The following is a 12,513-nucleotide window of genomic DNA, read 5'->3' on the forward strand; positions in this document are numbered from 1 at the left end:
TTGCCTTCCACTTAATTAAGGAAGCTGATAATCATCTAGGCGGAGCGTGGAGATAGGTCGACAATGAGTTAGCAAACTGCGGCCTGTTGATTGTATCTATTGTAAAAAGCCCAGATATAATATCAGATTAATACACTTTGTGTGCCTATTATAACACCATGTCATTATGGGACATGTTATAATTAAGGCCCAAGTGGGCCCCTGCTCTCCCTGACTTTGCAGGTCCAGGCATAGCATCTCCTCTTAACTCCCTCATGGCCATGATTGGCCCTGCCAATGGGGCATGTGACGCAAACCTGATCAGCCAGTCACAGGCCCCGTGCTGGGCACCGGGGGGACAGCCTCAGAACCAAGGCAGACAAGGTCCTGTCCTCAGAGAGCTTGGGGGGGGGGGGGGGGGCAGGGGCGGAGAGCCTGACTGACTATAAATATGGGAATAAACAAAACAAGTCAGGCTCACAGTGAGTGCTGCCAGGGAGCTGGGTACGGGGTCTGGATGGGATTTGGGTGGCCAGGGGGCCACTCAACAGGGTAGCCAGCGAAGCCCCCTCCAACTGCAGTCTGAGGAGGACAAAGTGTGATGTGGGCACCATCCTCGAGCCATCGGCTGGAGAAACGGGGGCTATAATATGAGGTTGGCTGAGGCATGATGTAGGCCATGTCACCCCTGCTGCCCACCCATTCACTGATTCAGCAAATCGTTGTGGAGCACCTGCTGAGTGCCAGGCCCAGGCTGGGTGCTAAGGGAGCATCTTGAATGTCCTGAGGAAGGGGACATTCTAAGAAAGGAGACAGACATTTAACAAACAAATAAGTGTATACTATGATGGCAAGTCAGGAAGAAAGATTACAGTGCTGGGGGTGACGGTGGCAGTGGCACTTTAGCTGGGTAACCAGGGAAGGGTTCCCTGAGGCAGCGACCTTGAGATGAGATCTGAATAAAGTAAGGGATCCAACTGTATGTAAGAGCTGTGGGAAGAGCATTCTGGGCAGCAGGAACAGCAAGTGCAAAGGCCCTGGGGTAGATCGTGCCTGGTATGTTGGAGGAAGACCGTGTGGCTGGAGTTAAGTGAGCAAGGGAGAGAGAATGGGAGAGATGAGGTCAGAAAGTCAATGGGGCCAGATGAGGCAGGGACCTGTGGCCCTCGAAAAGACTTTGGCTTGTGCTCTGAGATGGAGCCACGGAGGGTTTGAAGCAGAGGGACAGGATCCGACCTAAGATCCACCTGGATCTAACAGGATCCCTTTGGCTACGTGTGGAGAATGGCCTGTGAGGAGTGAAGCGGGGAGCGGGGAGACCAGCGGGTGTGCTTTGAATCCAGGTGTGGAAGCAGAGGGGGAGACCCGGTGGGCTCCGGATGTATTTTGAAGGTAGAACTGATAGGACTTCCTGACCTATTATTGGATGTGGGGAAAGAGAATCCAGTGACCTCCCCCCTCCCCCCCACTCCCAGCTTTGGGCCAGAGCGCCTGGAAGGATGAAGCTGCCATTTCCTGAGAATGGAGGGCGATGAGTGGACCCCGTGCCAGGTCTGTCTTCTGCCCACTCCCCGGAGGCCCCGGCTGACCCCCACCCCAGCTTCTCTCAGGTCAGGGCAATGGAGGGAGAGAGCGAGGAGTTGGCCCCACCCAGGCCTCCGGGCAGGAAAGGGGCACCCAGGGCCTGGCCACAGGATGACACAACACTTAATAATTTCTCCGCTGTGTTTTGCAATGGGCACCCTTTATCGACTGGTGAAGGGAATGGGGTTTTGCAACCTCCCCAACAAGTGAGCGTGGCCGATGCCAAGCCAGAGGCATATCAGGCCAGGCCACAGTCATCTTCTTGACCCACAGGGTTGAGTCCCAAACAGGCCATCCAGGGCTGAGCTGACAAGGTGGCACAGAGGGCCAGGAGTAGGCGCTGGCCTCAGACCTCACGGGGTTCAAATCTCAGCTCCTTCACTTGGCTGGTGACCTTGGGCAAGTCACTTCCCCTCTCTGAGCCTCAGCTCTTCCTCAGAAGAAAGGGGAGCGATTAAAGGGATTATTTTTTAAATTACTTTACAACTGTTACCCAACACACTATTTCATATCTACTGAGCGCTTCCTGTGTACCTGGTCCTTGCTGAGCACTTTCTGCACATCATCTCATTTAACCCTCATGTCAACCTTGAAACTGATGTTTTCCTATTGTACACATGGGAACCTGGGGCTCAGAGAGAGGCACTGGCTGCCCAGGTCGCCCGGCCGGCCAGGTGTGGAGCAGGACCCAGGCCTGTCCGCTCTGTGGGGAGGAGATCACTGCGGCTCTCCGGGGAGGCGTCCCCTCTGTAAACGGGAATTACAAGCTAACTGGAATGAAGCAGCTCCTCCCATCGGCTGCTGTCGGCACTTGGGGAGCACTCGGAACACAGTGGCCATTTTATTATTATTCCCAGAGCTGTTGTTACTGGCCAGAGTAAGACACCCGCCTCCCTGCCCCACCCAGCCCTGTGGGGCACAGACAGGACACGGGATTTAGAATCGCACCCCCCAGAGCCCACATCCCTCCTGCCTTCCCGGCGAGGCCCTGGGCAAGTCGCCCTGTCCTCTGGGGTGTCGATTCCCATCACCTCTCTGGCCCTTTACAGGCCAAAAGAAGATACTGGGCCAATGAGAATCCCAGTAAGTTAGGGGCCTCAGGACAGTCCTGAGAAAGAGGACCCTTTACCTCACCTGGCTGAGGAGGACAGCAGGGCGCAGGCTGGACACAGGACACCCACAACATCATTGCTCCCACCACCACAGGCCTCTGATGGCTCAAGGCACCGGTGCCTACGCCTTCCTGGCAACGCGGCTCCCTCTGTCTCTCTCCCCGCCTCTCTCTCGCCCTGTGTCTCTCAGACCAACTCTGGAAGTGTGTCTCTTTGTCTCTGTCACGTCTCTGTCTCTCCCTCAATGCCTGTCTCTCCTTCAGTGTCTCTCCATCATGTCTCTCTACCTCTCCCCGGTATCTCTGGCCCAGGCTGCCTCTTCCCTACACTCTCACCCTCTGGGCCCGCCCACCTCTTCTCCATTCCTGGCTCTATAAATATTTACTGAGGTGAAGGTGTCTGGCCACCTAATTTACTTGAAACCCTCACCAGGCCCCACCTCCCCTCTCACAGCCACCACCCAAAGGCTCTCCAGGGAGGAAGGGCAGGTGGGGGACCCACAGCCTCAGGGATGCTCAACGTGCCCCCCGTTCCGGGGTCCACAGCTCGTGGCCAGACTGGCCCCATCTGGATCCCCTCTTGTTGGGCCAGGGCAGACTCTGCATGGCACCCGGGGCACATGCGGATTGGCCCAAGTCAAACATGGCCCTTTCCCTTCCCTTGCAGTGATTGGCCGAGGCTGCGTAGACCTGGAATGCATCTGTGGCCAGTGCGATGGGGAAGTCTGCCAAGGGACTTCTGGGAACAGCTTCTTCATTCTTCAGAGGACACGTGAAGGCCTTTTCCTGCCTTGGCCGTGGCTCTGTGAGGAGGAGACGCAGGCGTTTGGCACCGTCATGGAACTATGAGGCGCTGGGCTGGGAGGAGATGGGAAGAACCTGGAGTCATAATGATGCCCAGTCCCCCCGCCCCCCCTCCCCCCAACAACCTCTAACCGACCAGGACATTATTCATTCAGACATTCGACATTTATTGAGCACCTACTGGGTGCCAAGCCCTGTGGTGGGCACTGGGGAGGCAGCAGGGAACTGCGTCGACATGGTTCTTGGCTTACATCTAGGGCAGGGGACGACCTCCATCGAATAATCATCGGGGTAAGTGTGAAATATGCCAGAATGAGGGCTGGAAGGAGAGGTCCGTAGAGATAAGACCAGAAAGGGGGATCCAGGCAGGTTTCCCTGGTGATTTATCTGAAGTCAGGTTGCCCAGAAACAAAGCCCGAAACGAGACTGGAATGCATGTGATTCACTGAGGAATGCTTTCGGGAGAAAAGAAGAGACTGAAGCAGGAAAGGGCCTGGCAAAGAGCTATGCTAGGATGTGGTCTCCGCTGACGTCTAGCTTCGGCCTGATCCCATGGGAAGGCCTGGAACATGAACTGCACTGCAGAGTGGATCCCACCTTGAACTAAGAGGGCTGAGCTGTTCCCCGATTTAATCAGTTATTGGCTGTGTCTGCCTCTGGTGTTTGGGATTGAGTGGGCCTCTCGGATGAGGCAGCTCCTGTTGGAGGAGGCAAATCTCCAGAAAGGAGATCCAGCTAGGACCCCATGGCTGCCAACACGGTATGGCAGCTGGGAGAGGGGTGCAGGGCGCAGTGTAAGGGAATCGGGGTGGGTCACCACAGACCCACGACAGGAGGTTCCCCTGATCTAAGCTCTGGGCACTATGTAGGTGAAGAGGAGAGAGGAGAGCATTCCAGTAGAGGAAGCAGCATGTGCAAAGGCCCTGAGGCAGTCAGGAGCCAGAGTCACTGAAAGGAGACCAAGATGGCTCTAGCAGAGTGAAAGAAAGAGTGAGTGGCAAGAGATTACGAGAGAGGGGCCAGCCATCACCCAGCACATGCAGGTCATGATCAGAAAGTCCATCTTTATTCCGAGGGCAGTGGAAGTCATGGGAGACTGTTGAATAAAGGAGGATGGTGATTCAGTTTACATTTTTTAAGGCTCCATCTGGCAGCATGTGGAGAATACACTAAAACTAGGAACAGGAGACCATTTGGAGGCTATTGTGATCATTCAGGTCAATTAGTCAAACCTGAATGGTGGTGGGAGTAGGAAGCATGAAGAGGTGGGGACAGGGTGGGCAAGACCTTAGGAGGCAGTAATAATGGCAGTTATTGATCACGTCCCATGATCGGACACCGTACCAAGCTCCTCACAAAGAAAATCTCATTTAAGCACATCCCTGTTAAGTAGAAACTCTCCTATCCCTGCTTCACAATGAGGAAACTGAGGCATGGTGGGATCAGTGCCTAGAAGTGACTCAGACCCTCACTTGCCAACGCTTCCTGTCCCCCTCAGTGGGCCCCCAAATACCTCTAAACCTCAGGCATTCAAGGTACCCTGGGGACGTAGTCACCCTGGACTCCCCCAACCCCCAGTAGGAGACACTTCAGAATCCCATCATGTGTAGCCAATTTCTCCCGCCTTGAGAAGTTGCTGTTATTATTACATTTAAGGTCTCCCAGCCATGGACCCCATTTCCACCCAGTTCCTCGCTCTCTCTTATGGGGTGGGACCTCACCCTCTGTGATCCAGCAACCCACAGAGCGGTAGGGACTCCCTGAGGCCACCCAGCATGTCCCTGGTGCAGGTGCCTGTGAGGTGCGGGGGGAGGGCTGTTAGCTGTTATCTGTGGCCAGAGGCAAGAGGCCTGACACCTGGTGCCTCTGATAAGGTGGCCTGTGGTCCTAGCTCTGTGAGGGCCAGCAGGCCATGCCCAGCCAGGAGATAATCGAGACCAGATTCTGGCCAGTGATTCATTACAACATCACAGCCAGGAGTCTGAAGACTCAGAAGCCAGATCTTCTGGGGCTGGGACTGGGGGAGGGGTGGGCATGGTGGAGGGAGACCCAGGGGTCAGTAGGATCCCTTCCTAGGAGGAATCCACACAGCAAAAAAAAAAATGTGCCGGCTGCTTCTTGATGGTCACTGGCTGCTCATGGAGCACCTGCTGTGTGTCAGGGCCTATGGGACACAAGGGTGACCAAGCAGACATCGGTGCCTGAACTCAGGGAGCTGACACCTGCATGAAGGAGGCAGGCATCAACTATGGAATCCCATTAAAACAGGTTCTCAACCTGTGGGTCACGACCCCTTTGGCGGTCGAACAACCCTTTCACAGGGGTCGCCTAAGACCATCCTGCATATCAGATATTTACATTACGATTCATAACAGTAGCAACATTACAGTTATGAAGTAGCAATGAAAATTATTTTATGGTTGGGTCACAACATGAGGAACTATATTTAAAGGGCCAGAAGGTTGAGAACCACTGCATTAAAAGAATGGAGAGTGCCCACCGCTGGAGAGGAGAGTGCCAGGGGACTGCAAGGGTATGTACCAGTAAGGCCTCCCCAAGGAGGTGGCTTTGAGCTGAGGCCTGAAGGTTGCATAAGAAGAGTTCTGGGAGGAGATGGAGGAAGAGCATACTAGGAGGGGAACAGCATATGCAAAGGTCCTGAGGTGGGCCAAATGTGAAATGTTTGAGGGTGAGAGGGTAGAAAGGGAGGACCAGAGTGATAAGACAAGAGCAAGAGCACATCAGCAGGCACCCCTAGACCAAGGTGAGGCGCTCAGATTTTACCTAACAGACCATGTCAAGCCATGGAAGCCTTTAGGAGGGGATTGGGTTAGGCATGATCAGCCGGGAGTCCAGTGAGTCTGCTATCCAAGCAGATTTATAGCAGGGGTCCTCAAACTACGGCCCGCGGGCCACATGCGGCCCTCCGAAAACATTTATCCGGCCCGCCGGGTGTTTTTGCCGCCACTGCCTGTCCTGCTTAGCAGCCGACTCGTCCCCGGCCCGCAGTGCGCATGTGTGGAATGTCTGAGGGACAGTGAACTGGCCGCCTGTTTAAAAAGTTTGAGGACCTCTGGAGACTCTATAGGGTAACTGTACGTTCTGAGACCCAAGGATCCAGGGCTCCTGGCTCCCCCTGTTCCAATATTCTGGACTCCAGTAGCCAGAGGCTGAGAGGCCTGGCTGGGTCAGCCCCAGGTCCCATGGGCCCCTGGCTGCCCACCCCCACCTGGACCTCCTAGGGAACATTCCAGGCAGCGATTGCCTCTGTTCTGAGCACTAATTAGCCTGGTTCACCTCAGGCATCCCAGCCCTGCTCTGAGGGCCCCCGGGAGGAAGCCTCTGGGTACAAGGTCCCAAGGGAGGGCTGGAGGGACAAGAAGCAAGGGGCCCTGAGTGGGTTCCAAGGACTACTCAGAACTGCAGCTGCAACCCAGAGGTGTGGCAAACGCCCTGCTGGGGATGCCTCCAGCACCCCCGTCCCACAGCCTCCCTCCCCCAGCAGCCATGTACCTTGGCCAGCCCCAGGCACCTGGCCGAGCAAGCCCAGCCCCACCCGCCCTGGGAGCTCCAGTCTCCTTCCTCCTCACTCTGGTTCTTTGCCTCTCTAGGCCTGAATCTGGCTACATGTGCGTATTTGTGTCTTTCTCTTTCTTTCCTCTCTTCTCTCTCTCTCTCTCTCCCTGTCTCCTTGCCCCCCAACTCCTTGGCTCAATGCCAGGCAGTCTCCCCTTCCCCAGGTCTCCAGCCTGAGGTGGGGGGCACGGAAGAAGGGGCAATGCTCTTCTGGTCCCAGTCCCTCAGGGGCCCAGAGTAGCTGTGAGCATCCCGAACAGCCTCCAGGTAGCGGGGTGAAGATGGCACCTGCACAGGCTGCTCCAACCCTGCCGGTTTTCCAGCTCAGGCCCACCCTGAACTGGGCTGCCCCCTGCCCGGGGACCACTGTCCCTGGGCCAAACGGGGCTGCTAGAAGGTGAGGCCTGACCAGGAGGATCCTGAGCAACAAGCCAAAGCAGAACCAGGCTGCCCTCCACACCACCCAGGCCCAAGCTGGAAACTTCATGGCCCCAGTTACCAGTACACAGGGAGAAACTGAGGCTCAGAGAGGGCTCAGGGTCACATAGCTCATTAGAATCAAAATTCAAACCCAAGACTCCGGGAGTGCTGCAGACATAACCAAGGGTGTCCCTCCTGCTCCCGGGTTCCTTCCCTAGAATTGCTGTGCAGATCCACATTTCTCCTCTTTTAGGGATATTTGAACACACGTGGTGAAAGAACGGGTATTGTCCTGCACCTGCTCTTTCCACGTAACCGGATCTTGAAGATCTTGCCTTATCAGAACCTTCTTCCTTATTTCTAACACCTGCTGGGCCCTGCATTTCGTGGACCAGCCTCAAGGTACTTAACCAGCCCCACCACAGGACACGCAAGTTGTTTACAGTCACGTGTGCGTGTGATGTCACAGCAACCCCAGCCCCCAAGCACACCAGCTCGCATGCACACGTGGCAGCCGACCTGCAGGATCCAGCTGCCCTGGAAGGGGGCAGCGAGTCCCCAAAGATGAGCTCAGAGCCCTAGGGTGGAGCTTGTTAAAACTGCAGATCTCTGGGCCTATTTCAAAGCACCTGAGGAAGCTTAGGTGAAGGAACCCTCAAATTTGCATTTTTAGCAAACAGCCCAGGGAGGAGGGACTCATGGGTGGGGGCAGGGCAAAATTATGGACTGTCCAGCTGGGTTTTCAAGTTGTGCCCCCAGCTCACAGGGCTCCTGGGGGATACCCTGTCCCCCCTCCCCCCCCGCCCCCCCCGCCGCTTCAGCAGCTCCCTTTTGTTCCATTCATATGGTGAGGCTCTGGAAAAATTGGGGACAGGGAAGGGGTGTGAAAAGGGTGCTACAGTGAAAAGCAATAGTGAAGCTGAAAAACCAATAGTTGGGGAAACCGAGGCAAAGAGAGGCAAATGAATAAGCCCAAGACTCCACAGGCCTTGGTGTTAATATGTAACAAGGCTGAACTTGAACCCAGGCTTCCTAACTCTTGGGCCAGGAGTTTTTATTGTATTCCACTCCACCCTGGTCCAGTCTGCTGTCAGCTAGCCATCACTCATCCATTCACCTCACCCAATAATCTGCCCACCCACCCAGCCCTCCTCCACCTGTTCACTGCTCACACCATCGCCCAGCTGACCCCTAGCCATTCAAGGCCATCCATCCCTCTGTCTATAGACACATCATTCATCCAACCACCCATCCTCCATCCTCCCTCCAGGATTCAGAGCACCTACTATGTGCCAGATGCCATTCTAAGTGCTGAGAACACGGCAGACCTGTGCCCACCTCAGGAGCTCAGTTCCTATGGGAGAAACTATAACCACAGACAGATACACACGTGCAGATCCCCAAACTGGGTTCCTGGCTGTGAGTACCATTCCCAGGAATGGAGGGAGCAAGAGGGGGCCAGGGAAGGCCTCCTTGGTGAGGACCCTCTCCTCTGAGAATCAAGCAATGAGTAGGCATGAGCCTGGTAAAAACAGAAGGGAAGGCATTCGTTGAGAAGGGAACAGCATGGGCAAACAGTGGAAGGAGGAATAACAAGTTGGAGGATGAGGGCAAGTCGGGGAGAAAGGACAGGTGGGAAGCGCTGGGAAGCTGGGAAGCTCTACTTGGACCGTCCCACCTCTGCCTCTCTCCCCAGGAGGACCAGCCCTGGCCTGCCCTCCTGGTCGGAACACTGTCTCCCTGGCCCCACCCCAGTTCTCAGCTCCCTGCCAGCCCTGGCCTGGCTGCCTCCTCCCACTCACCTGCTGATCCTGCCTCACTGCACAAGGGTCTTCTCTCCCCACCCCCGGCTCAAGGGGGCACCAAACCCTCCATGGGGGGAGGCTGGGGTAGATGGGTGCTCACACACACACACACACACACACACACACACACACACACACACCAGCACTCCTCTCCTCGGGCATCTCCAGCCCACCAGGAACCCCATTAAAACTTAGCAAGTCGCTCCACCCAGAGCCTCCACATCCCTCTGCAGTAGCACCATGCTGTTTATTGAGTGCCTAGTGTGTACCCTGAGCTCAGCACTTTCCACCGGCTCTTTCATTTTGCTCTCTCCTCTGCCTGAAGGCCACCTCACCCCATAACCCTGGGAGGGTGAAGTCAAATCAAATCCCTTGTCTGCTGACAGCCTCACCTACCCACTACCACACACACACCACTGTCCTCCTCTCCGCCCCCCGCCCCACTCACACAGTCCCCACATGCTGGCCTCCTGCTGCTCCTCGAACATAGCACCACCCCACCTCAGGGCCTTTGCACTTACTGTTTCCTCTGTCCCCAGACATCCCCATGGTTCTCCACCTTCCCTCTTTCAGTCTTTGCTTAAACATTACCTTCTCTCGTTGAAGCCTCTCCTGACCTCTGTAGCTAAATGCAACATCGCACCCCACACACACACACACACCAGCACTCCTCTCCTTCCTCTTCTTTATTTTTCTCCACAGCACTTGACATCTGACCAACTGTACCTCCCACCATGAGAGCGTGAACTTCATGGAGACTGGGTTTGGGACTGTCCTGCTGTATTCCCGGGCATAGCCTGGCACATAGTAGGTGCTCAGTGAAGTTCCTGGAGCACATCTCTGAGTGTCTCTGTCTGCCAGGCTCAGGGCCTGGGATACAGCAGAGAACAAAAGAAAACAGTGTGGAAAGCGGCCTCGAGGCCCTGGGTCCAGGACCTCGTACAGCCACTTCCTGGTTGTGGGACCTCAGAAAAGCACAGGCGGCCTGAGGAGTGGTGACACCCATTGGCTCCTGCCAAGGCCTGTGACACCCACAGTTCCTCCTCCAGGAACTGCCGGGCTGGTTACCGTCGATACCATATGGCTCTACTTTTACAGGTTTCACAAGCAGCTCCAACTCACTGAAACCCACCTCAACAGAGTCCTCAATCACCCAGGACTGGGTTTTGCTGTTGTCTGTTTGTTTATTCCTTTTGCTTCCATTAGTTCATGTGCCAGCCATTTATTTGCTGGGCACCAAGCATGTGGCTATCGTGGGAAATCGTGGAGTATCGTGGAGTATCGTGGATACCCGCTACAGATAGGACTGATACCCAGGGACTCAGAAACAAGGAGAGAGATGGGCCTGGAAATGGGGCGGGGGGAAGAGGCCACGAAAAGGCATGCTCCTGAGTGGGCACTGGGTGGGGTGGGATTGGTGGAGATGTGACCACTCTTCTGGACCCAGGTTAGACTCCCATAAAAAGTTTACATTTTAAAAAGTATAACAGAAAGAAAATAAAGGAAGGGAAAAAACACCCGGGCGCACAGATGAAAGGAAAGCGTACACAAAGGCCCCGAAGCTCCAACCCCAGGATCATAAACCCGCCCTGGGAAGGTGAGGAAGGGGCCGGCCCTGGGCGAGCGGTCCCAGACCGGCTTCAGCCTGATCGGAAATGTTTTCGTGTTTTAAGAGAGGATCCATGTATCACTAACATTATTTTAAATCAACATTTGACTGCAAGAAAGTTAAAAAGACGGGCCAACCAGGGAACCAGAGAGCAAGTTGTATCTATTAAGCGCCTACTATGGGCTCCATAGGCCCACAAAGCCTTCTTTCCCCATTCCCCCTAGCTCAGCCGCTGGTGGAAGCTGGGCGCCCGAAAACCTACGTTCCCCTCTCATCTCCCTGTGGCCTTGTACAAAGCACTTCTTCCCACTTCCCAGGTGAGGAAACCGAGATCAGCGAGGTTAGGGATGGGGACACCTACGCCCAAAGACTGTTCCAGAACGTCTAAGGACACAGCTCAGGGGAGAGTGCCTGGCGACCTCAGTCCTGCCCAGGGCCAGCCCCTCCTTCTGCAACAATTAAGAATTTCAATACGAACCAGCAGAGCATTAAACCAAGCGCCGGCCCTCTGAGCAGGGGCGCTATGCAACTGCCCAGGAAGGCCGCCCAGTCTTGCCTCAGCCTCCCAAGAACTTTTTCAAAACCCAGAGTGGAAATTAAGACGTTTTCTGAGTAACCTTCAGAGAGCCCGAAAGCTCCTTTCTCTGCAACCTTCTCTTCGTGGCAGCTGTTTTAACAGCCGGTGTTTGCGAGGCCCGCGGACAAGAGGAGCTCCGGATTCCCACAAGTAGAGAGAAGAGCAGCAGCGGCAGCTACCATTATTGAGCACTTAGTCTGTGCGGGCGCTGTGTAGAGTTTTGCATACATTTAACTCTTCAGCTCTGCTCATCGATGCTATTGGGTAGGTGTTCTCACGGGCAGGTCCTGGAAGTGGAAACTGAAGCACAGAGAGGGGAGCCACAGGTCACATAGCCAGTTAGGGGCACAGCTGGCATTTGCACCCAAACCTGTGGATCTCCAGAGCCCACACGCTGGCCCAGGAAGGAAGGCAAAGGCCAGCGGAAGGCAAGCAAGGCTGGCAGAGCCACCCCGGCCAGGGAGCGGCCGGGCAGTCAGCGCCGTGCATGTGAGCCGCCGGCTGGGCCGCCCTCTGTCCCACTGCCTCCCCTCCTAGTTGGAGCCGCCAGCTCTGAGCTGAGATGGTCTTTGCCAGGCAGTGGTTTCGCCATCCCCCGCCAGGCCCTGGGGAGCCTGTGGGAGCCTAACAGGGCTGTCAGCACAGTGAGTCCAAGCCAGAGTACGGGGCAAGGAGCACACGCAGGGGTCACCCAGACCCACATTCAAATCCTGCCGCTGCCACGCACCAGGCAAGGTAACCCCTTGCTCTGAGCTCTGTGTCTTTAGGTTCTTCCCTGTGCGCCTCGGGTGCCAGGGCTGATGATCCAACTCCTTGATTCACGACATGTTGCCATCACTGTCCATGCAAGGCTCCCCTGGTCCTATTTATTTTTTCTCTCCAATCCCACTCCCCACTCCCTGCCCACCTCCTTCCCTTCGGTTTGATGTGTATCTTCCGTTCATTTTCTTTGACTTTGACTTTAACTAATGGACAGTGAAGTGCAGAACGGGAACTTACCTCCATGAATTTCTGTCCCAATGAATGCTTACATATGGATGAATTCATG

General features: G+C 55.3%; 1 long non-coding RNA gene across 2 annotated transcripts in view; it reads right to left on the reverse strand.

Moving 5' to 3' along the window:
- LOC132239252 (uncharacterized) overlaps positions 1-12,513 on the reverse strand; it is a 110,058-nt gene that overhangs the window by 54,545 nt on the left and 43,000 nt on the right. Inside the window, exon 3 of one of the 2 annotated variants that reach the window (XR_009454008.1) lies at positions 409-3,532. The exons of the other annotated variant lie outside the window; for it this stretch is intronic. This is a non-coding gene — a long non-coding RNA (uncharacterized LOC132239252). Of the gene's footprint in view, positions 1-408; positions 3,533-12,513 lie in introns of those variants that run through there. 2 annotated transcript variants of the gene reach the window in all.

The sequence above is a fragment of the Myotis daubentonii genome, chromosome 8, assembly GCF_963259705.1.
Source record: "Myotis daubentonii chromosome 8, mMyoDau2.1, whole genome shotgun sequence".
Classification (NCBI taxonomy): Eukaryota; Metazoa; Chordata; class Mammalia; order Chiroptera; family Vespertilionidae; genus Myotis; species Myotis daubentonii.